General features: G+C 39.0%; 1 protein-coding gene and 1 long non-coding RNA gene across 3 annotated transcripts in view; both read left to right on the top strand.

The window, feature by feature from the left end:
• CSMD1 (CUB and Sushi multiple domains 1) overlaps positions 1 to 27,597 on the top strand; it is a 2,101,842-nt gene that overhangs the window by 762,273 nt on the left and 1,311,972 nt on the right. The window lies entirely within an intron of this gene.
• The window catches only part of LOC116538066, a 2,396-nt gene continuing 107 nt past the window's right edge, over positions 25,309 to 27,597 (top strand). The window contains exon 1 of the long non-coding RNA XR_004263488.1: positions 25,309 to 27,556. This is a non-coding gene — a long non-coding RNA (uncharacterized LOC116538066). The remainder of the gene's footprint in view (positions 27,557 to 27,597) is intronic.

Below are 27,597 nucleotides of genomic sequence, written 5' to 3'. Positions count from 1 at the left end.
ATCTGATGGGACTTACTCACTGGAGATCAGGTGCGTTGACTTAGCAATTGTTTGAAGAACCTAGCAATTTTTAGTAAAATGGATATTTGTGGCCTCCAAGGTAGCACTTCCATTTCACATATATGTGCTAAAATAAACCTCTTTCAAATGTGCACAAGAAGACATGTTAACTGATGTGCATTATAGCTCTATTAGTAATAGTGAAAAACTAGAAACAATCACATTTCCTAGCAAAATGGATATAATTTTGTAATATTATACAATAGAATGCTGTGTGGTAGCAATAGTAAATGAGCTTCAGCTATAATACTTTAATCTGGACGAATTTCGAACATATGATGAGCACTGTGCCAAATAATATCTGCATATTATTACATCATATTTTAAAATAGTAATCTCTCCTTATGGTTTATGAAATATGTGTGTATGTGCATATATTTGTGATAAAATTGGTGAAACGTTATTTCCATGATAAATAGAAATTTCAGGACCCAGTATTGCTGATAGGGGAAGTTTGGCATTGCTTTGGGTAAGGACTCCGACAATATTTGTAATGTTTTGAGGAGTATTTTAAAACAATCCTAGATCAGCAATCAGACTATTACTTTGTAAATTTAAAAAACGACATTTTTAAAACAATTGAATTTTGTTGAAGAAGGAATACATGGGCCATAAACTTTAAGTATGAAAACTTAATTTCTAAGACAAAAGCTTAAGGCATTCTCTTAGCATTGGGATATGTCCAGGAATAATTATAGATGAAGCTAATTTGGGGACTCCTGTTTTCTCTTCTTTTCTTGAGATCCACTCACTTTCCTATTCTGAGGCTGTGATTTTCCTGAAGAGAGATGAAAACAGTCTTAAGATACTGTTTATGTCCAATGCCAGCCAGGGACTGGGGTTTCTTGTTTAGAAAAACCTATCACGCATTCTCTCTGTGCTTTGAAAGCCATTGCGGGCTGGAATGTAACTTCTAGAGTGCATGGCCCTTTGCTTTGTGGGTGAGATATTTTGAAGGTATGCCTAATTAGCTCTGATATTTAAAATACGACCTTTCAGAGGTAAATGCTACATCAAAATCATCAATGTTGAAACTCAAAACAGGGTCTATGCGCAATTTCTCCTTTAAAGTTTGACATTTCCAATAAATGCGTATCCCACAGGAAATCTTAAAAAATCTTATTTAGATATTTATACACATTAGTATATTAAGTAGATGCAAGAAGTTTGTCTATAATGATCTTAGAACAAAGCAAAGTTGAAAACACGTGGCACGGCCAGGTAGAGATGAGACTTTTGCGGCTGGTGTCCATGAGGAACAGGGTTCCTGATATTTCTGCTGCTGTGACCTTAGAGTTGCCTCTAAATTTTCAGCCAGGTAAACATTGTAAATGTTACGGACTAAATGCGTGTGTCCCCATACATTCCTGTGTTGCAACCTTCCCCCTAGTGTGATGGTATTTGGAGGTGAGTCCTCTGGGAGGTGATTACCTGTAGATGAAGTTCTGAGGGTCTGTGGGGCCTCCATGGTGGAATTATGCCCCCATGAGAACAAGGGTTCCTTTCCTCCCTCTTATCCTTTTTCCCCCCCTCCCTCTCTTCTTTTAGCCATGAGAGCACACAGGGAGAAGGACAGGTCTTTAAGATAGGAAGGGGCAGGGCGTGCTGGTTCATGCTTGTAATCTCAGCACTTTGGGAGACCAAGACAGGAAGATTGCTTGAAGCCAGGAGTTTGAGACCAGCCTGAACAGCATGGCGAGATCTCGTCTATAGTAAAAATAGAAAAAATAGCCGGGCATGGTAGCACGGGCCTGTAGTCCCAGTTGCTAGGAAGGCTGAGGTGGGAGTATCGCCTTCCACAACTGTAAGAAACAAATGTCTGTTGTTTAATCCACCTAGCCTATGATATTATTTTAGGCGGCTTGAGCAGACTACGATACTAACGATTCTAAAAAATCCTATTATTTGTAAAGTGGTTGTAGATATTATTAACCTGGCCTCCACAAACACAACAGAATAACCAGTATGCCATAGCCAAATAATAAGTGCTTATTTTCTGTAATCCCTATGCATGCAACTTTATGCACATTCAAAGCAATTGGCCAGTGTATAAGGTGGGTGCTATTTCACCCCCACTCTAGCAAATGGGAAAGCTGAATCGGAGAGGTGTGTAGTACCCAGTGACAGTGACATTAGGATCTATATCTAAGACCGCTGCACCCCAGACCCATGCTGTAACCAAAATGATGTATGTCCTGAAACAATATGACAACTTTAGACTGGGTTTTCCTATCCAGCAGGAACAGAATTTTATGAATCTCTATTTCCTTACTTTGAACATGTAATTGAAGGCACTTTATGCAAAATTGTATTCAAAAAGGGCTAGGAAGTATTAAAATTACTAGAAATATATGCATTCTTAAAACTATTAAAAAATTGTTAATAAGCCTAAAGAGAGAGAAGTGAAAATGCGTGATTATACGTGAGATGAAGAAAAATGGTAATATTTAATTTTCTAAAGAAGAAAATCATTCAACCCTTGAATGGATGGTTAAAAATAGCTATCATTTAAAACTGTATTGTAAAATAAGAAGCCATAACAGAAAGGGTACAGAAAGACCGTTATAATAAAATTAAAATACATGGCAGAATGGTATTAGTCTCTTTCAATAAAACTTCTCATGCTTAAAAATGTAGTCCCATAATTTGTAACTCAAGGTCAAACTTTTAGTAATTTGCCCTGGGTTACAAATGTGGTGAGTATGACTCACACAGTATGCAGAGTGTGGTATTGCAAAGTTCTAAGAAGAGACATCAATTTTAAAATGATGACACAGGCACTTTTCCTAGATGGCTTGCTACCAGTAGCTTGCATCATTTGGAAATTACATACCTCTTGCAGATCGGATACCTCTAGCCAGTGATTAGAGGTCAGCGGACCGTGGAGGGAAAGCAGAGGAAAGTAAATTCTGCAAACCCTTTCTGAACCTCTTTATCTAGCAGCGGCCCTCCCTCTTTGTACAATGGTGACCCTTGCAGGGAAAGCTGTTCTTTCCTCCTAACTTGACTTTATGCCAGGTCCTGACTTCTCAGCCCTGTTGCAAGTTTCTTGAGAGCAGGGCACTGCCCTGTACCTCACTGCCTGGTGCCTTCCTTCCCCCCACCACCCTTGGCTCATCTGCTGGGATTTTTCCTGCAGCCACATTACCCGTCTGTGACCTGGGGCATCCCCATTCATAGGTCTCACTGATTCTCAAAGTAATTTTCTCTAAAGTGAGAGTAACTTCCCACAGGTTTTTAAAATGAAAGTAAATGGTGATGTTATTCGGTTGCCATGTTTACAGCCTCATTTCTTTACACACTCACTGAGAACCTCCCGTTCACCAGTACTCAGTTAATTCATGTCTCTGTATCACCTCTTTTGATCTTCACAATTTCGTGTTATTTTCAGAGGAGGAAAGAGATTCAGAGGAGTGAAGTAATAGGAGCAGTGTATTCAGCTAAGGCCAAAAGTAGGAGCTAGAAATTCAGAGCTGGTCTGTCTGCAGAATTATTGTACATTTCACTCTGTACCATAAGCATCATGAAACATCTATCATGGGAGTCAAAGCAGAGAGAGAAGGCTGGTTTGAGTACAAATGCACTTACTTTGAGTAAAGATAAATCAGAAACAAATGAAGTGGAAATTGGCGTAAAAGGCCCTGGTAGGCTGCATGGTGATTAGTATTGTTCAGAGAGCATTTTGTAGGGGAGCAAAGTAGTCCAGGATTCACCTTAGTTTGCCTAAAACTCATAGGAAATACGTGATCTTTGCACCTAAAAAGTAGCATTCTTTCCATGCTGTATTTATGAGATAACCTTTCCCACCCCGCACGTATTTGTGTTTTCATCAGAGCTTTATCGGACGCCATGCTAGGCTGTGGGGAGAAAGTCGTGAACACAACAAGCACTGCCTCTGCCTTCATGGGTTTACACTAGCATCGAGGTTAGAAAGGAAAGCCTATGAAATAAACTTCAAAGATAGGCAAGGGCGAGCCCAGCCAGTGCCCCCAGAGGAGGCCACGGAACGGAGCTAGGGTTTTCTTTAAACATATGGTAATTTAAAAACTTACGTTTAAGTCTATGTTCGGATTTTGTACAACTAACTCATAGTGTCTAAGAGAATTCAACCATCTTAACTCTTCACGTAATTCATGATATTAACAAAGTCCAAAATAAATAAGGCAATGTGAGGTTATTGCTGATAAAAATCAAATGTAATCAAGTTTACTCAAAGATGTCTGTGTCTTACAGAGAGAAAATTCTATCTAGAAGATAAACAAAAATGATTGCTATTTTTAATCAAGTAATCCACTGCTAGTGTATATTTTAAATGAGGTCTATAATGAACAAGTCTTCATATGATCATTTCTATATTATTATTTCAAAGTAAGTGAGAAAACAGCAGTTTCTACTGTCTGCATATTGCGTGCTTGTTAATTATTCTGCTCAATCGCATTTCCCTGGGATCTCGGCTTAAGAGCAGTGATGGCAGATATCAACAGCTCCCCTCCTGGAGTTCACCAACATGAGAGGTCTTTGATAAATGAAGAGGATGATAAAGAACTTATTCACTGGAATAAAATTTTAATTATATCTATGGGGACTACATACATGGCCTATAAAAATTAGCTGGCACTCTTCATGGTCCTTCCAGCACTGAATAAGGCTCTATCCATAGATCATCTCTTTTAATTTTAAAAACTGTCACACAGAGGGCTATATAGTGGTGGGAGGGCTAGGGGAGAGACAGCATTAGGAGAAATACCTAATGTAGATGATGAGTTGATGGGGTACAGCAAACCAGCATGGCACGTGTACACCTATGTAACAAACGTGCATGTTCTGCACATGTACCCCAGAACTTAAAGTATAAAAAAACCTCACACCTACACACAAGAAGATAGCCTTGATATATTAAGAAAATAAAATTGACTATCAAAAGATAAAAAGTTTTTAGAATTATATAATGGATTGCCATTACTTATCACCTAGTGTCAACAATTCCCCACGTGTAGACAACAAATTTTCATTTAAGTCCCTACGTACTTCACCTTCCATATTATTTTGAAGCAAGTCCTGGACATATGGTTTTATTCATAAGTATTAAGTATGTATCTTTAAAACATGAAAGCTTTTTGTTTTTATTATAATCATAATGCCAGCATCAAAGCCAAAAATTAAAATAATTCTTTAATATAAAATACTCATATCCAGTAAGTGTTCAGACTTTCAATTATGTTATCAATGTCATAATTTATTTTATGATTCTTTTTTTTAAAACTAAAATCCAAGCCAAAGCCAAAAGTATAAAAAATAAAACTGTATTCTCAAAGGAAGAAGTAGAGAGACAGAGGGATCAAGAGGTTTGAGCAATATCATGAAAAAGGCTGAGAATTGCTTTATCAACGCCCCTGTGACATGAGGGAATTGAATTCAAACAGCTCCAAGTGATCTGCTGGATTTAGTGTGCTGTTACAGTCAGTGGTTATGGAGTCCACTACAGTCCTGTGTTGGTTAGTGATGGGAGTATTTTCTGGGAAATGCCTCATTGGGAAATTTCATGTATGTGGGAGTATCACAGAGTGTGCATAGGCACACCTAGACGGAAGAGCGTGTGGCACATCCGGGCCATGGAGGGCCGCCTGTTGGCATGTGAGGGTCCTGAAGACTGGAGTCATCTGTAAAACAGTGGTAAGACTGCAGATCTGAAGATACATAACCATACCTACACATAGAAAAGGTACAGTAAAAATATGGTCTGAAAGATAGAAAATGGGCTGGGTGCAGTGGCTCATTCCTATAATCCCAGCACTTTGGGAGGCGGAGGCAGGTGGATCACCTGAGGTCAGGAGTTCGCGACCAGCCTGGCCAACATGGTGAAACCTTGTCTCTACTAAAAATACAAAAAAATATATATATATATAGCCGGACATGGTGACAGACACCTGTAATCCCAGCTACTTGGGAGGCTGAGACAGGAGAATCGCTTGAACCCGGGAGGCAGAGGTTGTGGTGAGCCAAGATCACACCACTGCACTCCAGCTTGGGCAACAAAAGCGAAACTCCGTTTCCAAAAAAAAAGATAAAAATGGTACGCCTGTCTAGGGCAGTTGCCATCAGTGAATCTTGCAGCCCTGGAAGTTGACCAGGATGAGTAAGTGAGTGGTGAGTGTATGTGAAGGCCTGGGATATGACTGTCCAGTACTGTAGACTTCATAAACACCATATGCTTAGGCTACACTGAATTTATTTGTATAAACAAGTAATTGCATTACAACATTATGAGGGCTACCAAGTCACTCAGTGATAAGAATTTTCACCTCCACTATAACTAAGGTGACCAGGTCTGTATGTGCCAATCATTGACTGAGACACCGTTACACAGCCCATGACTGTCCTTCCGATACAAGCAGACACTCCATTGAAGGAAGGTTACCAGTAATCCAATTCCGGATTCTGTGTTCTTAGGGAAGTAACTGGCACAGGTGTTAGCTGATTTTATTTGGTAAAGAGACGGACAGCTAAAGATAGAAGGAAATACCATAGTGTCTTTTTGTAGACAAGACCAGCAGGAAATGTGTTCTTACCCCCTTAGCAATAGGACAATAATGGCGTTGACTATTTGTCTTTCACATAAATACAGACAAAATTTTCATCAGCTGTTTTTTTTAAGTATATAATTTAACAGCCAGAAAATTGATGTGTACAAACATTACTTAGGTAGCAAATTTTACATTGCAGAATCAATGAGTATTTCAAACAATTGTGTATCTATTAAGTAGATCTGGCCTCTTCCCCACTGCCTTCTACTTGACTGAGATACTTTCTCATCACCTCTTTCTACTTCTTTGAAGTATCCTAGATCAAATGCTCTCCAAAATTAAATAATATTATCCTTTCCTTCGTTCTCCATCCCAGGGCTTAACCTAGGGCCTGGTGCATAGTAAGAACTCATACAGTAAATGTTTATTAGGTCCTGATATGATGTTCAGCTATGTTATGCTATGGGAATTAAAAAAATACAAATTTGAGACTATGGACTCAATGTAAAAAGTACATGTACATGTATAATTATAGCATAGAGTGATAAATTCTATAATATGGGAAAAAAAGAGCTAAGACGTGAATATTGAGGGGAGAGTGCCTAATTTTGCCTCAGGGTCTTAAGAAGACCAAGGTTTTTAGAGATGTCACTTTATCTGGGTCATGAATGGTAACTAGGAATGGGACTGGTTTGGAGAAGAGGAGAATATACTACATAGAACATTTCCTAATGAGTTTATCCTTTTAGAAAACATTCATTCAGTGCCTATCCAGTTCCATAGATAATCCTGGGTTTTGCAAGAATCTTTTTCCTCTAAGAGCTTGCGGTCTCATTATAAGACAGGAGCATATGAAAAATTTTGTTCAGCTGCTGGTACTGATCATCTGATGCTGGCTTAAAAACACATGGGCTTATTGTGTCATGAAAAGTGAGTCTAAAAGTTGGTACTTTCTGCTGACGTGTCCAGGAGCTCAAGTTACTCAGGACCCACGCACCTGGAATTCTCTTTGCCTTTCACTCATGGTCCCAAGAAGGATGCTGCAACTCCAGTCATCACTGATGCATCCTTGGCATGGAGAAAGGGTAAAGAAGAGGTGTACATATCAGTGGTGCCTGTCTGCTCAATGGTGCATGTCTGCCATTGAAGTCCCATCTAAAACCACTTTCATAATTCCTGCACAACCAATGATACATTGTTAGCATTTCACTGGCTAACCCAACATAAAAGCCTGTTCTGTTTTTAAGCTGGATGTTATTTCTGCCAACTATATTTGGATTCTGTGATGAATGAAGATTTCTGAGACTCTACGTTGTGTAGGCATATAGCAGTTTCTGACATGGGGTCAAACTCGAGTATTTTATGGTGTTTGAGGAAGCAGGACTAGCCCCTGCCTTCTCAAAAGCCCTGGAAACATATTTGTCTCTAATACGAGTTGTCATTCAGGTCCTCTAGAGTTTATTTCTTCCTGAGTCTCAGTTTTTGTTTTGATCACTGGGAAAAGACAATACGTAACTTCAGCATCTGTTGGACAGAAAGGCTAGCATTGCATACTCTCCACTGTAGAGAATGTGCTGCATAACTTCAACATCTATTGAACAGAAAAGCTAGTGCGACATATTCTTCATTGTGGAGATACTGTGTGGCACAAATGTTTGAGTGTGCATGCCGGCAAACAGCTCAGAAGAAAGAGGGGCAGAAGGTTGAAGCCACGAAGGGAAAGGACTGTGCCCATGCCTGTTAGCTTTCGTCTTAAGCTTTTCTATCCATCTCCCTATCCCAGCTTTCCAAATACCCTGAAGGAACAGAACAAAACTGAAATTGTGTGTTTTCGTAGTTCCCTACCACCTATACTCTTTCTGTGTTTGTCAATTTCAACTTAATTGCTGGGAATAATCTTCTGTTCTTAAAGAGATTCAGATAAATACAGCTCATAAATTCATAAGTTCTCTATGCCTGTAATCAGCTCTCTCTTCTCACCTCCACTGAATATGTTTCTTTCCCTCTGTCCTCTCTCCCTTCCTCCCTAGTCCCACCTTACCATCCCCTCTCTTCCACCACCCTCTAACTCCTTCTCCATCTCTCCATCCCTCTCACAAAGACTCAAAGTTGTAACATCTCACCAGGACAAAGTATACACACACTTAGCCATCCAAGGTCCTTGCTCCCCACCAACCCTGGACCATTAAATGAGAAAACTGTCATGATTCAGCTGCCAGTGTGTGACAGCCAGATACGAAACCTGTGTCACTTACTTTCGGATTGGGATAGAGTCACCTGTGGGATACTGTCCTGATTAAATTTCTTAGGATTTAGGCTGTTTATTTTGATATAACCATCTTATCCTTTGTCTTGGGCTCCTAGGGCATTGTGTGGAGTAGAGGGCTACTTGCCTCCGGGGTCTTGTCTAATGTGATTGCTCAAAAGATAAGAACTTTTATAGGGGAACACCAAAGCTTTTAAATCAGTCTTTTCGAACTCCTATATTATGGTTCATTAAATGAATACAGCATAATGCAAACGTTCTGACATGCTTGTAATACAATACCTTTTAACATTTTTTTTTAGAGGGAGAAACATTTCTTCTTAGCTGTTGTATGTTTCACTTATTGTAAACTTGTTCACTTTCTTTATGTTCTTTTCTTTGTTGGCCTTGTATACCATTATGGTTTTGTCTTTTAAAAAAATGATTTATAGGTAGCCTTCAGAAATTTGGCAGGGAAAATGTGAGTACAACATCTCACAAGCACCTGCAGATTCCTGGCTTGAATTTGTGTCTAAGAGCTAAAAATACGCTTGTCATTAACTGTGATTTAGGAACTATCAGTGCCTAATCAATTCAGCCACTAACATTCAGGGAAAGATGTCATCCAAAGAAAAGAGCTCCACGGTGATTAAGACCTCATTGTTTAAGAGGTGCTCTTTCAGGGTAGTGGGAATATCCTGTAAACAGTGACAAAGTGTTGGCATATTCTAAAAAAATTTGGCAGCCAGTACAATTAAGCCTTTCAACAGAGAAAAATAATTTTTGAGTTACTGGCATATTTATACATACTTACAGCTTTTTCTTTGCAAACTTTCTTTAGATTTGCTCAAGGAAAGGACATTATCTAATACAGTGTGGAGGGAACTGCTGTACTCTTTTGGTACATTATAATCATATATGAGTTTATTAAAAGAAAATTAGCTCTCCAGTCATTTTCCAACATTGACTTCGTGTGGAGTATACATATAATTCTACACCACTACTCCTATCAGAATACTGGGCTCCTGGACCCAAATATTACCCATGTATTATGCATGTTCTTCGGGGAGGGGCGGCTACAATCGTGGATTCTCAACCAGGTTTTTTTCTTAGGGACACTATGCCCACAGTCACGTTAGGATACACACACAGCTATGGAAAATTCCACCTGAAATCGTAAGCTGAGCTGGGCCATTTATGTCACTAGTGAGGCTCTTTGTTCTTACAGGTTGTCTTAGTACGTTTGTGTTGCTGTAACACAACATGACACACCGGGTATTTTGTAAAGAACGGAAACGTTTTGGTTCACAGTTCTAGAGGCTGAGAAGCCCAAAATTAAGTCACTGGTATCAGGCAAGGGCTTTCTTGCTGCATCATCACATGGCAGAAGGGCAAAGAGGGGTAGCCCACTCCGAGAGCCTTCTTTATAAGGGCATTAATTTACTCATGAGTGCAGAGCCCTGATGATCTAAACACTGCCCAGTAGGTCCCCGCTCCTCTTTATGTGGGCATTCATTCATTCATAGGTGTACAACTCTCACGACCTAAACATTTCACAGGAGCTCCCAGCTCCCAGCACTGCTTCATTGAGGATTTAGTTGCCAAGTCATGAATTCTGGGGGTCAGGGGACACATTCAAACCATAGCATCATTTAGAAGAATTTCTAAACTAACACTGTATTCTTCATTTCCCCGAGCACCCCATTAATAGACTTTGTTCTGCAATGCTGAACTGCTTATGATCAGGCCAAGTCTCCCAGTTTCGTTTTGCCACAACAGCAGCAGGAGAAGAGCGCTGGGATCCTCAAGCCTAGGGCCATGTGCCACGGTGAGTTGAGCCGAAAAAAAAAAAAAAAAATTAACACCATTCTGTCAATACCCAGCTTCAAGCTAAGATGGGTAGATCTGCTCTTCAGATCCCACCAGAGAGTTACAGCACACACCCTGGAGGAGCCTCTTCATTGTTCTGCATTAAATAAAATGTTTAACCCTGTTTACATCAAGCATTGTCCATGTGGGTTTGATTACAGAATCCTTTTTCACTAACACTATCATTTTACATTGCGGAAGTTGTGTTCTGAGAAATACGCCACATGAAATATCTGTAGACCAAACGCCGCTTTATTCCTTTCTCTTAGAAACAAGTGGCTTTACTAGGTCATCTTGATCCTACCTTCTATAACTTTAGAAGTAAAAGACAAGATAAAAAAAGAGAAAAGTTTCCCCTTTTCTTTATGTGTTATCAAAAACTCCTTCTAACTTCCTGGTGACACTATCAAGTTTCAATAACTCTACCACCATTCTCTTAATATGTTAAGATTATGTTTTCCCACCAATGCTTTGTATAACTAGGGAAAGACTGAGATGTCTCTTGCAGTAATAATGAGCGCTAACAGCAAGGAAGTATTTATCATATGCCAGGCACTGTTGTAAGTTCATTAAATACATGGTCTTGTGTATGTGTATGTTTTGAATTATTAAAAGTAGCATTATACTATTACGCATCTACGTGCATTAAATAGGCATTCTCAATATGGTCTAAGTGGAATTTTTTTCTCAACAGAAAGCTGTTGAGTGCCTTCTGAGTGTTAGCCATTGTTATTGGCTCTTGAAACACATCAGTCACCAAAGTGGGCAAAGATCTTTCAATTAAGAAGAGGAAACCCAACCATTAACAATGTACTTAATAAGTATAATGTGTTAGAAGTTGATAGATATCACCCAAAAAGAAGAGCAGGATAAAGGTGTTGATCATGTCTAGGGCAGGATAGAGGGCTGATGGTGGGTGGTCCTTCATAGTATAAAATGGAGTGGTCAGGATAGGTCTTATTGAGAAAGTCACATCTGAACACAAATTTCAAGGAGGTAAAGGAGTTAGCCAAAGAGAAATAGAATGTATCTATGGGAAAACCTGAAAACCTCCTGTCTGAAGAAGTTGACATATTAATTAGAAGCTCAAAAGTATTCATAAGTTGACCTTTTCACTTTTAATTAGGATAGTATGTTTAAATGGATAGCTCTCTTCTGTAATCACCATGATAGGTTCACCAGTGAGCTAGCACTCACTAAGACATGAGATGGTAAAAGCGTGTTCCACTGGGAGAAACTTTTATGCATTGATTGATTAGTATATAAATTCAGATGGTTTGTAAAAATAATTTTGGATTATAAATTAAGACTTGAGTGTTCTTGGACTATTTGCTGCAGGAAATGCCCTGTATCTAGTGTTGGAAATGGCATGTCATATCATGAAATTTCCAGGGCTTCAAGTTTCAAAACAATTTTTTTAAACTACAGAATAAGCCTGTTTGTTGCTACAAAAAAACAAAAACAAGAAACTGAAAATATATGCAAAAATAACAATTTCCAGAAGAAAGTTAGTCAACAATGTCCATCTATTCAAATTATCATAAATAACTTGTCTAAGTCAAAAATCTATACATAATTACAGACAGCCAGTTAAAACTAAAGGTAGATTGAAGCAATTCCCAAAGGAAGACAAAATATTTCTTTATGAATATTTGGTTAATATACCTACATCACATTAATATGTGGGTAAAAATTTCTCCCTCAAGAAAAAAATGTACATTGTATTTACATAATGATGTGATAGAATTTGATAATGATGTCACAAAGTGAAATTATGGACTTGTTGACTTCAAAACTTTTTTCAGTTTCTATGTGAAACTTGAAACGAAATCAGGCCTCCAAATCAGCAGTTGATGATACATTTTCAAAAGGTCATTATAGTATGTGTACCAACATAAAAATGTAGAAGATCATACATTACAAATTCAATTTCACATGTTGCATGGTGATAACTTACATGAAATCTGCCTCTGCTTTACTTCTTATGATTATGTGATACAGGGCCGTTTAACAAGAATGTTGTTGTTATGGGGAATTCTTTTCTTTTATTATTGTACTTTAGGTTCTGGGGTACATGTGCAGATCATGCAGGATTGTTGCATAAGTACACACATGGAAATGTTGTTTGCTTCCTCCAACAGCCTGTCACCTACATCTGGCATTTCTCCCCATGTTATCCCTCCCCGACCTCCCCACGCTGCCCCTGCTGTCCCTTCCTTGGCTCCCCCCAACAGACCCCAGTGTATGATGTTCCCCTCCTTGTGTCCATGTGTTCTTACTGTTCAACATCCACCTATGAGTGAGACCATGCATTGTTTGATTTTCTGTTCTTGTGTCAATTTGCTGAGAATGATAGTTTCTAGATTCATCCATGTCCCTACAAAGGACAGGAACTCATCATTTTTTATGGCTGCGTAGAATTCCTTGGTGTATGTGTGCCATACTTTCCTTGTCCAATCCATCGTCGATGGGCATTTGGGTTGGTTCCAGGTCTTCGCTATTGTAAACAGTGCAGCAATGAACATGCGTGTGCATGTATCTTTATAATAGAACGATTTATAATCCTTTGGGTTTATATCAAGTCATGGGATTGCTGGATCAAATGGAATTTCTATTTCTAAGTCCTTGAGGAATCGCCATACTGTCTTCCGAAATGGTTGAACTAGTTTCCACACACACCAACAGTGGAAAAATGTTCCCATATTGCCACATCCTCTCCAGCATCTGTTGTCTCCAGATTTTTTAATGGTCACCATTCTAACTGATGTTGAGGTGGTATCTCAATGTGGTTTTGATTTGCATTTCTCTAATGACCAGTGATGATGAGCATTTTTTCATCGGTTTGTAGGCCTCATATATGTCTTCTTTTAAAAAGTGTCTGTTCATATCCTTTGTCCTCTTTTGGATGGGTTTGTTTGTTTGTTTTCCTGTAAATCTGTTTTAGTTCTTTGTAGATTGGATATTAGCCCTTTGTCAAATGGGTAGATTGCAAAATTTTTTCCCATTCTGTTGGTTACTGGTTCACTCTAATGATTGTTTCTTTGACTGGTCAGAAGCTCTGGGGTTTAATTAGGCCCCATTTGTCCATTTTGGCTTTTGTTGCCAATGCTTTTGGTGTTTTAGTCATGAAGTCGTTGCCTATGCCTATGTCCTGGATGGATTTGCCTAGATTTTCTTCTAGGGTTTTTACGGTGTTAAGTCTTATGTTTAAATCCTTAATCCATCTGGAGTTAATTTTAGTGTAAGGTGTCAGGAAGGGGTCCAGTTTCTGCTTTCTGCACATGGCTAGCCAGTTTTCCCAACACCATTTATTAAACAGGGAATCCTTTCCCCTTTGTTTTTGTCATGTTTGTCAAAGATCAGATGGTTATAGCTGTGTGGCATTGCCTCCAAGGCCTCTGTTCTGTTCCATTGGTCTATATCTCTGTTTTGGTACCAGTACCATGCTATTTTGATTACTGCAGCCTTGCAGTATAGTTTGAAATCAGGTAGCGTGATGCCTCCAGCTTTCTTTTTGCTTTGGATTGTCTTGGCTTTGCAGGCTCTCTTTTGAATCCATATGACATTTAAGGTGGTTTTTTTTCCAGTTCCTTGAAGAAGGATGTTGGTAGCTTGATGAGGATAGCGTGCAATCTAAAAATTACTTTGGGCAGTATGACCATTTTCATGATATTGATTCTTCCTAACCATGAACATGGAATGTTTCTCCATCTGTTTGTGTCCTCTCTTATTTCGTTGAGCAGTGGTTTGTAGTTCTCCTCAAAGAGGTCCTTTACATCCTTTGTTAGTTGTACTCCTAGGTATTTTATTCCCTTTGTGGCAATTGTGAATGGCAGTTTGATCTTGATTTGGCTCTCTTTAAGTCTGTTATTGGTGTATAGGAATGCTTGTGATTTCTGCACATGGATTTTGTATCCTGAGACTTTGCTGAAGTTGCTTATCAGTTTCAGGAGATTTTGGGCTGAGATGATAGGGTCTTCTAAATATACAATCATGTAGTCTGCAAAGCCTTTGATTCTTTGGATGCTAATAAGAAAAAGTAAATTTCCACACCAAAAGTAAACATTAGCATACATAAATATTGAGGTAAAAAGCGTTTTCACGAGGCTGCTCATCAGTCTCTGAGTAACACAGCAGGACAACTGCAAGTTGGAGATGCAGCCAATTCTACAACTGACCCTACACTACGTGTAAGAGGCATACATAGCTGAGAGCACTCTGTGTGGTAGACAGAGTGATGTGGTAGAGAGAACAATGGACCACGAATTCGTTATCTGTGTTTTTATCTTTGGTCATTGCCTTCAATAGTGACTTGAGTGTCCCTTTCTCAGGATTACAGTAGTTCTAGAGAAGTGTAATGCAAACTGTTATAGGACATAAAAGGATATGGAAGAGGAAGCAATATTGATGACCGTATGATTTATTTTCCCTTTTTTTGGGTGTTCTCTTCACTAGACTCTACAACCCATAGGATAGCCCTTGTATGTCTTCTTCATATTTTAAAGTTTTGAATCATATTTAGCGCATAATTGGCACTCAGTATTTCTTAAATAACACATTACTTTTCTACTTCATGTAAAGCATTTCTATGCTTTGCAATAATATCTACATTCTCTCTTATAAAGGTTCTTTGAAGAAATATCCCCCTATGTACCAAAAAGTGTTTAAAAAGTCACTTTGTATTTTACAGGAGTGTCCAGCTCTAAATTCTGAGTATTTATTCACAACTGAAATGTCCCATCCTACATTTTCCTTACATTTCAGATTTCTTAATAATCTTCTGGATTCTATTTTTTTATTTAAATAAATAAAAACATTTATATCAATGAAAAAATCAAGAAATAATATAATTTTTAATTGATAACATCTTCTTTCTTCACATTTACCTTATTGTGAGAAAATACCCCTCTTCTAATTTCTTGGTCTTTTAAAATAAATATTAGTAAATCCATTAATATTTGATCATAAAATCCCTATAAATTTGGTTTAATGCATCAGTTATTTTTCCTCCCCTTAAAAAATGTGTTGAGTTGTTTTTTGTTGGTTTTGCTTCCTTCAGTATTTGCAGGAATGTGTTCCTACTGCAGAAACCTAGACCCATCATATCAATTTCTACAGGACAGTTGCAAATAATCATTTTAAAGAAAACCCTCACAAAACATTTTAAGTAAAAATTGTAATTTTCAAAATGGTCATACCATTTTCTTTAAAAACTCTTATCTCCATAACGAGCAGTTCCATAACTGAGGCACCACACAAAAGAAAATGGAGTGCTCTTGGTCCACAGCATATTAAGAACTTCACAACAGCAGCTACAGAATATTCTGTCAAGAACTGCTATTCTAAAGACTGACTATGCCCTTTGCAGGAACATGGATGGAGCTGGAGGCCATTATCCTAAGCAAAAGGAACAGAAAACCAAATCCTAACACAGGAACAGAAAACCAAATACTGCATTTCCTCACTTATAAATGGGATCTAAATGATGAGAGCACATGGACACATAGAGAGGAATGACACACACTGGGGCCTTTTCAAGCTTGGAAGCTTATAAGAGAGACAGGATCAGGAGAAATAACTCTAATAGGCACTAAGCTTGATACCTGGGTGATGAAATAATTTGTACACAAACTTCCATGACAGAAGTTTACGTACGTAACAAACCTGCACTTTACCACCAAACTTTAAAGTTCAAAAACAAAACAAAACCGACCTAGGTTGTATGTTCATGAGACCATCCCTGTCCATGGCCCTGATAGTATTGTTTAGAAGGAAAATTTATTTCAGTGAGTTGGGAAAACTCCTTAGCTAAAGTACCATGTATGAAAAATATACTGTGTGAGATGTTCTATGTTCAAAGATTATGTGATTATGTGATTGTGTCAAGTTTTGGTCTGATTTTGTTAAGAAAAAGAAAATACGCAAAGAGAATTGGGTGATAGGCCCTGACTTACTCACCAAGAAGAGTATGTCTTAGCAAAGCACTTGAAGAAACTACTTCACATAGGATAATTTGAATTGTCATTCATAGGGGTATATTGGGTATCCGAATTCAGGATTCCTTTGATGTGATTACAACAGGTGTTGACCAGAGGAACCTGTTGACCAGCTGATCATGTGTGAACTCATCTTCCATCTATATACCCCACATTTAGTACCACAGGATGGAGAGACTATGGACTGGGCAACATCCAGCCTTAGGCTCTTTATGAAGAGTTTTTGTTTGCTAACTTGGGTGTCTGGTAATTGCAGTGAGTACCACCTAACCTGCCTTCTCATCCCTTTCCACTGTCAGAGTGTGGCTCAAGCTGTCAGAAGAGGCAGGCCGGGTACTTGCCATCTCTCCCTCCAGCCCCAGTCCTCTGCAGGCTCACATGCCCACACACATACTTTTATAAAGTGTTTGTTAACATACGTAGAGGTATATAATTAACTGAATAATTCAGGTGCTTGATTTCAACAAATTTAGAGTTAAGAAAACCAGCGTTAAGTAACTTGTTTGAAAGTACTAACAAGGTGTGGAGTGACAGTTTGGACCAGGCCCTTCAACGTGAATATTCTCTGTGGAGTGAGTACTGGAAATCTGGAGTGACATTACTCATTCCAGACAGGTTGGCGAAGTAGCTATGATACACATTTTCTAATAAATGGTGATTTTATAGTTCAAATGAGTATGTGATTCTTTTTGGTGTTTATCGATTTGCTTCTCCTCCAGATTTTTGGTTATTTTAAAGTTTGTCTGTTTTCAAGCAGTGGTGATGAGGAGTGATTGTAGTGAGCACCACTTAACCTGCCTCCTTACCCTTTTCATTATCCCTAGGGGATCTTCTTACAGTGACCTCAGAAGGAGGTGTGAACATATACAAATGTGTGTGTGTGTGTGTGTGTGTATACACACGTATATATGTGTGTGCATATATATATATGCACATATACACACACACACACACATATATATACACATATATATAGGGATACACACACACACACATACATACACACATACATATGTGTATATATGTGTATATATATACATATATATATATGGATACACACACACACATATATACACACATTACCATAGTTCCTTATATATGCATATATATACTTATATAATATCCCTTCTCTTTCTCTTAATCAAAATTATTCACTTAAAAAAATGTGCCATTGAGACAACTGAATTTTCTAGAAATAGAGGGATGATGTGTGCAAATAAAGAACACAATTTGTATCTGTCATTTAATAACTTGGATCAGTTTTTAAGAAACGTGATTTTCAGTGCCCTATTATTCTGGGAGAGAAATCTACAGTAGTTGATGTTTATGTGGTATTTTCCCATTAAGCCTGAAAAGAAAAATAAAAACCTTTATTTGACTTGATAGCACTCTTCAAACTATTTTTGATGGTGCAAACTCATACATTTATAACTTAGGCTTTTAAAAAAATTATTTGACAAAAACGTAGAGTTCTGCTTTTCTGCTAGTTTTTTGAAGACGTATTAACATAAAAATAGCCCTTTGTAGGTCCTTCTACCTCTGAAAATCTCAGTTCTTGGAGCTTCAGGCACGTTTTGAGGTATGAAGACAAGACTGGATAGCCTTTCTCCCAAAGATGGCAGGGCAGCCTCCCCTCCGTGCCCTTGTTCTCTGTGGAACGAGTCAAGCTTTACTGCTAGTGTTGGGGTTGCTTGGTCTATCTCACCTAAGCCTCAACGGTTCTACCAGAAATGTGCAGAGCTGCCTCTAGACAAACCCACTTGTCCTATGTGAAGCTCATCCACACAGCACCCAGTCGTCATCTTCAGATGTACAGAGCTGTCCACAGTGGGACGACCTGCACTTTAACATAAAAACAAATAGCCTGCAACTTGGCTAAAACGCAGCTTCCCACTCCATGTGAGGGACTGACATTCTGCCACTATAATACGTTCCCACCTGCTACTGATGATTCTAGTTAGAGGAATTCACTTAAGGAAGCAAACTCTCTGCTAATGCAATGTGTTTATGGGAGAAAACAGGAACCACAAGTCAAGGCAGCAACAAGTCCCTACTCTGTTTTCTTATCCATCTTGGGTTCACTGTAAAGAGGAGCTTGTAAGGATTTGCTTTTGTTTCTTTCTTCATTGCATACTAAGTAGAATGATGACACGGCAGGATGGGTGTTCTTGTTTTTGGACTCAGATTATGGATAAGATGGGAATTTAATCAGAAGTTAAGTTACAATATCATGCATGTGTTTTAAGAAACTATAGTAATTTTCTGTGGTTACGGACATAGTCGTGGAGACATTTCTCCGTACATAGTTTATGTACTCATTTACTTGTTTAGGTGTACGTTCCCCTTTATTTTCTCTGGTTGCAAACATAAGCCTACAGTTTAACGTTGGAAAGTTTCTGTATTGAGTAGGCACACTGATTAGAAGCTGAATCTGGGAAGCGTCTTAGATACGGGGGAACGGGGAGCAAAGTGGGCAGTAGAAGATGAATAATTCTCTCCAAGTCAAACTGTTTTTGGGGCTCCTCTGGGCATTGCATCGGTTTACAAAGCAATGGTTTTCAAATTGTTGTATAGCAATTTCAAATTTAGCCAAGAGCCCCTTCCCATGAAACTCAGACGTAGCTCATGAGACCAGGTAAGAAAATCCCCAAGCTGGTGATCTCCACTTTGCTCAGTCTCCTAGTAGCCTGTCACTTTGCCATGCCTCCCTCAGCCCAGAGCAGAGGCCTCCATGCAAATATGCTTCCTCCCGTCCTTTTTCCAACTGCTCCATTTGTCTGAGCTCCCACAGTGAACACGTTCTGGATTCTAGACCTCTTTACAAAAAAGAAAAAACTATCCTTGACCCGTGTACTCAGATAAAACCTCTGCCATTTTGGTCTCTTGTTTGCTTTGTATTTTAACAAGTTATAGCTTTTACTATACATACAATTTTAATTTTTGACTTTTCATGCAATATTATATGTCGATCAATTTTTCTGAGTCAGAAAATCCTTTTAAAACATCAATTTTAATGACTTTAATATATTAGTCATCCTAGTGCTTTCCTCTAATTTACCTAATGACTTCACTAATAGTCACATGTAGTTGGTGACTGAAGGTTTCCTCCGACCTTATAATTAAATCACCTTCTTTCAATCCAGGGATGTTCAAACTGCACTCTGCAGAAGAACCCCTCAACTGGGCAGAGTGGGCACTGGGTGGAGGTCTGTGCATCTGGAAGGAGTAAATTTATTTCCAATCACACAAAGATGCCTTGTGAAGTAGCAGCAATCTAATTTACTGGTATATATCATCACTAACATTTCTGAGTCTTTTCTTAAGACAGTTTATGAGAAAGAAAGGGAAAGATGAGTTAAGAACATTTTTAAAGTATATAATAAATATGAAAAATATAGAAAGTAATTGGAAAAAAATTGCTCTCCAGAAATCTCTGCTAATATATGCTCACAACACTAGTCCTATTATGGCTTGAAGTACTAGGGTAGATTTTATGCTTTTCTCATTTGCTGGGTGTGGAAAAGTGTTTTCTTCTTTAATTTACAGCTCTTTGATTACTAGGGAGGTTGCAAATTTTCATGTTTACTAATCATTTGTAATTACAATACTATGAGTTTTCCAATCTGCCCTTCACTGTAAAGAATTCACATATGATGATGTTTATGAAGACTGGCAATTTTCTTACCTAATTTCCCAAAAAAAAATCACAATTGTTTTATTTGAAGTTTTTAATATATAATTCTGAGAAGGATGTCTAATTTTTTAGATTTATGCCAAGAAAGTCATCTATAACTTTTAGAGCGTTCTGAGCATCCACAGTGCTGCAAAAATTCTGCCTGGTGTGTGGTGATACAGGTAAATTTACCCTTTTTCATTTCAAAAAGACAGAAGGCACTAAAAGAAGAGGGGAGGCAAATGAATTGGTCTTACTTACTTTAAAGCACTGTTGACATTTTAATCCCTTGGACAACTTACATTGCATCTAGTCAATTGGTAGCACAGTATAAAATAGCTTCCTGATGATGTCTCTATATCTCACATTCTGTCTCCATCTTTCTCTCTTTGTTTTGCCTTAAAAATCACCTGCAATTCCATTTTTTATCTGGATGTAAAAAACGCCATCATTTTTAATGATTTTGATCATTGAATTATTTCTCCTCTACATAGAAACCCTCTAGTGTTCCAGGTATTGGTTTAGGGTCAGCTGTGTGCCATCTGTTGTGCTAAGAAGGGGCATACAGTGGTGCCCTAGAGACCCTGCCCTCCTGGGGCACAGATGTTGAAAGACGCATCCTGACTGCATGGAGGGACCCCTGCAGATGGAGATGCACTGACTGAGATAATAAAGTGCTATCAGGAAGTGTAGCAGAGGCTACCAACCAATTCGGAGAAGTGGGGAGAGTTTCCCTCAGGACCTGCCACTTGAAAGTGAGAACAGAAGGAAAATATGCAACGCATAAGAGAAGTTCCGGGGATGACAACAGGTAAAGGGAATGAGTTGTGGTGAGATTATTCAGGGTCCTGTGGTCTGTATGAAGGGCATCGGATTCTATTCTAGCATTTTAAAAAGTCATGGATTGTGTTTGACGGGAATTCGCTGTCAGGGTTTTGTTTAAGGAGACAGGCTGTGGTACCAACAATGTGGCCAGCATTCACTGGACCACTAACTTCAAGGATTTCTTTGTAGAAGAGAAATAATTCAATGATCAAATTCATAGGGGTAGCTTGATTAAAAGACTAAGAGAGAACACTAGTCAATCAGATGGGTTTTCATTGAGATGTTGGTTGGAAAGAATTGAACAGACTTAAGGGGCATTTAGAAGGTATGATTGTTAGAACTTGGTGATAGAAAATAGATATAAACTGTTTTCTTTACAGCACCATACTCTTGAATGAATACATCATTCTATATTTTTAAAATGCCACTCCATGCTACTCCCTCACATACACACCAAATAATTTTTAAAAAATAGCAAGAATATTTTTGGCTTTCACATCTATTTTAAGAAAAAATTAAATATAAAGGGCACAGAGAAAAGGAAAAGTAACATTAGCATCATCTGCATTTTTAAAATTGTGACACATTTGTGTTAGGAGATGGAAGCCAGGAATGTATAAGAGGAATACTTTTTGAAAGGCACTGGTAACACTGGGAATGAGATGTCATAGCCATCCTCCGTGTGAAGGAAGTTCCTTTTGAGCTAAAAGATGAAATAAAAAGGCAGGAGGCAGAGACTTCTAAGAAGACACTACACAATCAAGTTAGCTTCCAGAGTCTTGCTGCAGGCTTTGTGTCATTTGGTCTTGTTTTAGATTGTCATCTGAGATGTGGAAGTGAGTTCATAAGTGAATCTTGAAGTCTACAAGGATCAGAGCAGGCGAAGGTGCTCATCTTTGATGCCTGCTGAATGTCAAGTAGCCAGAATGCAGGAGTTCCCTTTTCAGCAAAGATGCGGCAACACCCGAAGTTTAACTTGTCCAAGATGGTAAGGATCAAAGCAATTGGAGGTTTCCCAGTGAAAAGCTGCCAGCCACTCAGGAAACAGGTTAGCACAAGCTACTCTCTCCATCAAGATTTCAAAAATCACAGTGACGGGAACCTCAGTGGCCTTGTTTATTTACAAATCTGGATTTAAATAATACTTCTTTTAGCTTTAGAAGGAAAAATAACAATCAACATTTGCGTTACTCTTTAAATAAGTTGCTTTATTTAAAGCTTAACTGAATAATAAAAATGTGTGATTTTCTCGTCAAGAGTTATCTGGGGCTTCTTGATAGCAAATAGACCACACTGTATTTATTTTTAAGAAACCACTGGCAAAAGAGGTTTGGGTTTAAAGTGCTTTATTTTTTGTTATGAATTACTAATTTAACCCTACTTTACTTATGCTAACCATTCATGCTGCAAAGAATAAGTATACTTTGTTTTTCATTATATCACAAAATAGTATAGACACATTCAGGCAGTAATGTCGTAAATACCATCACCTTTTCTGTGAGTAGGGAACTAATTTGAAAGATAGATCATTGTCATCAACGAACCACCACCCTCCTTTCCGTGATAAAACAACCAGTTATCTCAAAACAACATAATGAAATGTTCTGCCGCCCAGAGCATGCCTGCGGGAGTTTGGTTTCTCTAGGTGGAAATGCTTTCTGAGGCATGCTGGTAGAGAGGGGACTTACTGGAGGGGTATGGGGTTGCATGTAACATGCTGGAATGGCTTAGGGACCACCAGAACTAGCTCTGAGGACCAGGCTGGGTGGGGCAGCTGAGCTGAGGGTGCTCCATCTCTCCTTGCACTGATGACTCCAGGCCCCAGCCTCCAGGAGGAAGAGGAATTGAGACAAATCGGAGTCAGATCCCAACCATGACCAGATGAGAACATTGATGGCTCCAGAACCCAGTCTTGAGGAGGAGGAGAAGTTCAGAGGAATCCGAGGCAGATGCCAACCATGACCAGATGGGAACACTGATGGCTCCAGGACCCAGCCTCCAGGAGGAAGAGGAGTTCAGAGGAATCCGAGGCAGATCCCAACCAAGGCCAGATGGGAACACTGATGGCTCCAGGACCCAGCCTCCAGGAGGAAGAGGAGTTCAGAGGAATCCGAGACAGATCCCAACCAAGGCCAGATGGGAATACTGATGGCTCCAGGACCCAGCCTCCAGGAGGAAGAGGAGTTCAGAGGAATCCGAGACAGATCCCAACCAAGGCCAAGTGGAAAAACAGCTTCATTGGCAGCTCCACCAAGGCCGAGGGCAGAGAAATCTTCTCCTACTATATCATTAGTGCTGCCTACAAAAAAAAGAATTAACTGATGCAACAGAGTGCCTCCAGAGCTCTGAGTTTAGCAGGATGTAAAATCTGAGGCTCAACTTTATCTCTAATGTAAGAAGATCCTTCATTCAAGTCTGGTGGAAAACGTAATGATTTTAATTGGGGAATAATTTGTTTTAACCCACATAACCTCCCTTAAAAAATTCTATATGACATAAGTTTAGACATTTTAACTAGTGGAAGTTATTTTTGTTTAGGAATTTGTGATATTTTGGCAAAAACAGGTTATAGAACCTAATCCTGTATCTATAGTGATGGAGGGCAGGAAAATGGGACTCTGAACTGTCTACTCTCTACAGGAGAACAGGGTGGCATATCCCATGTAGAGCTATTAGCAAATTTAACCTAGAAACTAAATGCATTTGCAGAAAAAAAAAATACCATTTGCTGTAAGTTTTTTTTTTAATTTACTTATTAGTATGGATTTGACTGTGGGCCAAAGCATTTACATGAGTTATCACCCAGTCTTCTTTACGCAACTGGGAATATAATTGGAATGACAGCTTTAACTGGAATCAAGAGAAGGGTACTACTGAGCTGCCCCAAACAGCTAACATGAGACAGTCCATGAAGCTCGTTGACCTTCATGACATGATAATTACCTCACTGGTTTCATTCTTCCTATTGTTTAAGTGAGAAGACAGAATTCCTTTAGAGAGTTAAATAATATGGGCACAGTGTCTAACTAATCACCATCAGAATCAACCTCAAACCTATCTGACCGTGGGACCCTGCCAACAGTTACCTCCTAATGTGCCTCCCTAATCTAAGGCACCCACCTTTGTCCATGAGGTTACCGCACTATTGATTTGTGATTCTAGGGCTAACCATGAGTGCTCATGGTGGTGTTAGCACATGTGCCTTGGGCTACCCCAAGCCTCCCAGGCAGCTGGGAGCTGGAGGACCACCCTCTCAGCACATGCTGGGGAGTAGGAAGCTGTGGAGGAGGAAGCATGTTCATTGATGTCTCTAGTTCCTGTGGAAAGAATCACAGGATCTGGCACATAAAAGACCCTCAGCCCGTTTTATGGAGTGTGAGTGTGTTAATAGCAACCTGCTTGGCATTCTAAGATGTCCTTTGGGGTTTCAGCACTGCATTTACCAGACATTTTTAGGCCAGGGACAAACATGAATGAAAAAATTGTGTCTCAATCGTAAAACCTTTACAATCTCTTGAGGCATCCTAGGGTAGAAAAACTCAGCAACGTGGTGGAAAAGATAAGCACATGGTGTGGTCTGTCTAGCCCAGGAGGCCTGTGCATGCCTCTGTCACCAGAGCCAGCCCAGGAGACCCCTCCTGGAGACGCTACTTCTGCCCCATTGAGAGAAAGGCTTTCCATTGTGTTATTTAGGTAGACTTCTATGTAAGGAACATAAGACATTGTCCAGAAAAAAAAAATGACACAATGTAAAGCTTCACTTTTTAAAACTTATTTTTGGACCAGGTACTATGGCTCTTGTCTGTAATCTCAGTATTTTGGGAGGCTGATGAAGAAGGATCACTTGAGCCCAACAGCTTGAAACTTGCCTGGTCAACATAGCAAAACCCTGTCTCTACAAAAAGTAGTATTACCAGGGCGTGGTGGTGCACACCCCTAGTCTCAGCTACTAGAAAGGCTGAGGCAGGAGGATCCATTGAACCTGGGAGGTTGAGGATACAGTGATATGTGCTCACGCTGCTGCACTTCAGTTTGGTTGACAGAGCAAGACTCAATCTCAAAAGAAAAAAAAAAAATATCTATATATATATATATATATAGATATATAGATATATATATATATATATAGAGAGAGAGAGTGCAGTATAGCATCATGCTCAAGAGTGAAGACAGGTCAGCCATATGACCTGGGTTTAGTTTCTAATCTGCCACTGACTGGTTTGGCCATGAGCGTACTACTTAATTCCATTATGTTAAGGTTGTACAGTACAGTAACCGACCCTTTCTCACAGGATGATTTTGAGGACTAAATAGGCATTTAGTGTAACCCTTGCTTTGTAGTAAGTGCACGGTAGTTCTTGCTATTAATTTTCCAGTGTCCTGAAAGGATACAGCAATATTAAGCAGGGCATTTTTCCTCACTTCAAAGCTCTCACCATTTAGGGTGTACATATTTAATATTCATAATAAACCACCTGGTGCATATCAACATCTCATTTTAAATAAAAGAAAACTGAATCTCAGAGATAAAGCTTTCTGTTGAAGTACAGTTCATTCATGATTTAAGGAGTTAACATTCCTTCTCAATATTTGCTTCTTAGTATATAAATGCCCTCACTCTGAATCTCTTCAGGACAAAAGGAGCAGGATGTCTACTTGGGAAATAATTAAAGAATCAATTTGCAAATTTGGTACAAATACAGAAAGGAGAAGGGACATGGATTAGCGGCATTCAATAAGAATTTCTTCAGGGCTTCCATGCAAAGTAGCTGGGTCTTAGTGGAGGACAGTGAAGACTAAAAGATGTGGTCCTGATCATAAGGAGGTTATAATCTCTCCATGGCAACACACACACCCATGACACAGTTGGGGCACAATTTAAGATCTTGTATGTGTGAGAAAATAAGGTCTTGAGTGGAACTGCTTCCTGAGGAAATAGAACTTGAACTTGTTTGTGAATACCATTTTAGCTGAAAGGTCTGGAATTTGAATTTATACCATTGCCTGGCATATCACTGATGCTTCTCTTCCATTTTGTTCCGTGACTTATATATTTGGAAAGCAACTGAGACCTAATAATTTGGACTAATATTTTGGAATTGCCCACCTTGTAAAATGTATTGAGATAAGTCATCTTAAACTAGCAGTCTTAGCGATTATTGCCATTTTGCAGAGAGAGGAACCAAAGCTTAAAGAGTTTAAATAAGCAGTGCAGTTCCTTAATTTCACACTGACTTTGGCTGAGTTCTTTTAAGGGGTAGTTTTAGATCCTAAGCTTAAATTTGCCAGCACGTTTAGTATTGGAAATTTTCTATTGCATGGAGTTTTTATAAATCACATGCAATCACTTTAACTTTTTTGACCAAATTATCTCAGATACGTACGCCAGCCCATGAACGCAGCTAGTTCTGTTTTGCTGTTCAGTGTCATAATATTGCCTGGGGTGTAGGAGAAAAATCCTTGACTAGCTAGAGTGCATTCTTAGTCTCAGCAGCCCTTTCTCTGAGTAGGGATGAAAGCTTGGTTTATCTGACTCATACACCAAACTACTATGCTCTGTTTTCTGCATTCTGGTTTCTGCAACAGTTCTGATCCATGTGCCAATGACAAATAAAGCCTGTCAAGAAGAACAGTGATGGGATGGATTGTGGATCTATGGATTCTAGCACTGGTACTTTGTGTGTTGACTGTGGCCTTGCAGTTCCTCATGGAAGAGCTTACTGATAACATACGGTGGGCTGGGCCTACAGGATACCTGGAAAAAATGAAATTAAAACAAACAAAAAAACAATATCCATTAACCTCTGTGCTCACAGTCATTATCATCAATCAGTTGCTAGGTAGCTTTGCATTTTGGCAACTAGGTTAATTCCACTGTAAACACAAATGGTTTGCTGGCTGAAGCTATGGCTGAGTTTCTGAGTTTCGGGTCTGTCAGGCGGTTCAGCCATTCCTGTCACAGTCAAAGGATGGGAGGATGTGTCCTCTCCTCTGAGTGTTCTCAAGTTGCAAAAACAAATATTTAAAAAAAGAAGAAAAAGACTAGGGCTGCACATGGGGGGCAATTTTTCCTCATTGCATTTGCATGTAGAACTTACGTATCACAAGAATTATTAAAATACCTAGTAGGAAAGCATTGTAATGGGTGACCCATTTTAAAAGGGCTACTGCATTTCGGGTCCTCAGTAGGTTGATCAGGCCAGGGCCATGAGATACTCCTGTGAGAAGACTGGATGGACTTCTTTATAAAAGCAAAAGGAAATATTCTGACCACTTTTATAGATTGATTTATGTACCATTACTAAGAAAGTTTGTTTTCTACAAAACAAGGAACTGGATTCAGTTTCTGAATCACCCTGAGCCGGTGCTTGTGGGTGTGGTATATTAGACAGGTGCCTGTGGACG

Source organism: Sapajus apella, unplaced genomic scaffold, assembly GCF_009761245.1.
Source record: "Sapajus apella isolate SASKATOON/1434 unplaced genomic scaffold, GSC_monkey_1.0 scaffold116, whole genome shotgun sequence".
Taxonomy (NCBI): domain Eukaryota; kingdom Metazoa; phylum Chordata; class Mammalia; order Primates; family Cebidae; genus Sapajus; species Sapajus apella.
The sequence above is the reverse complement of the archived record's forward strand: the minus strand, read 5'-3'. Positions and strand labels throughout refer to the sequence as shown.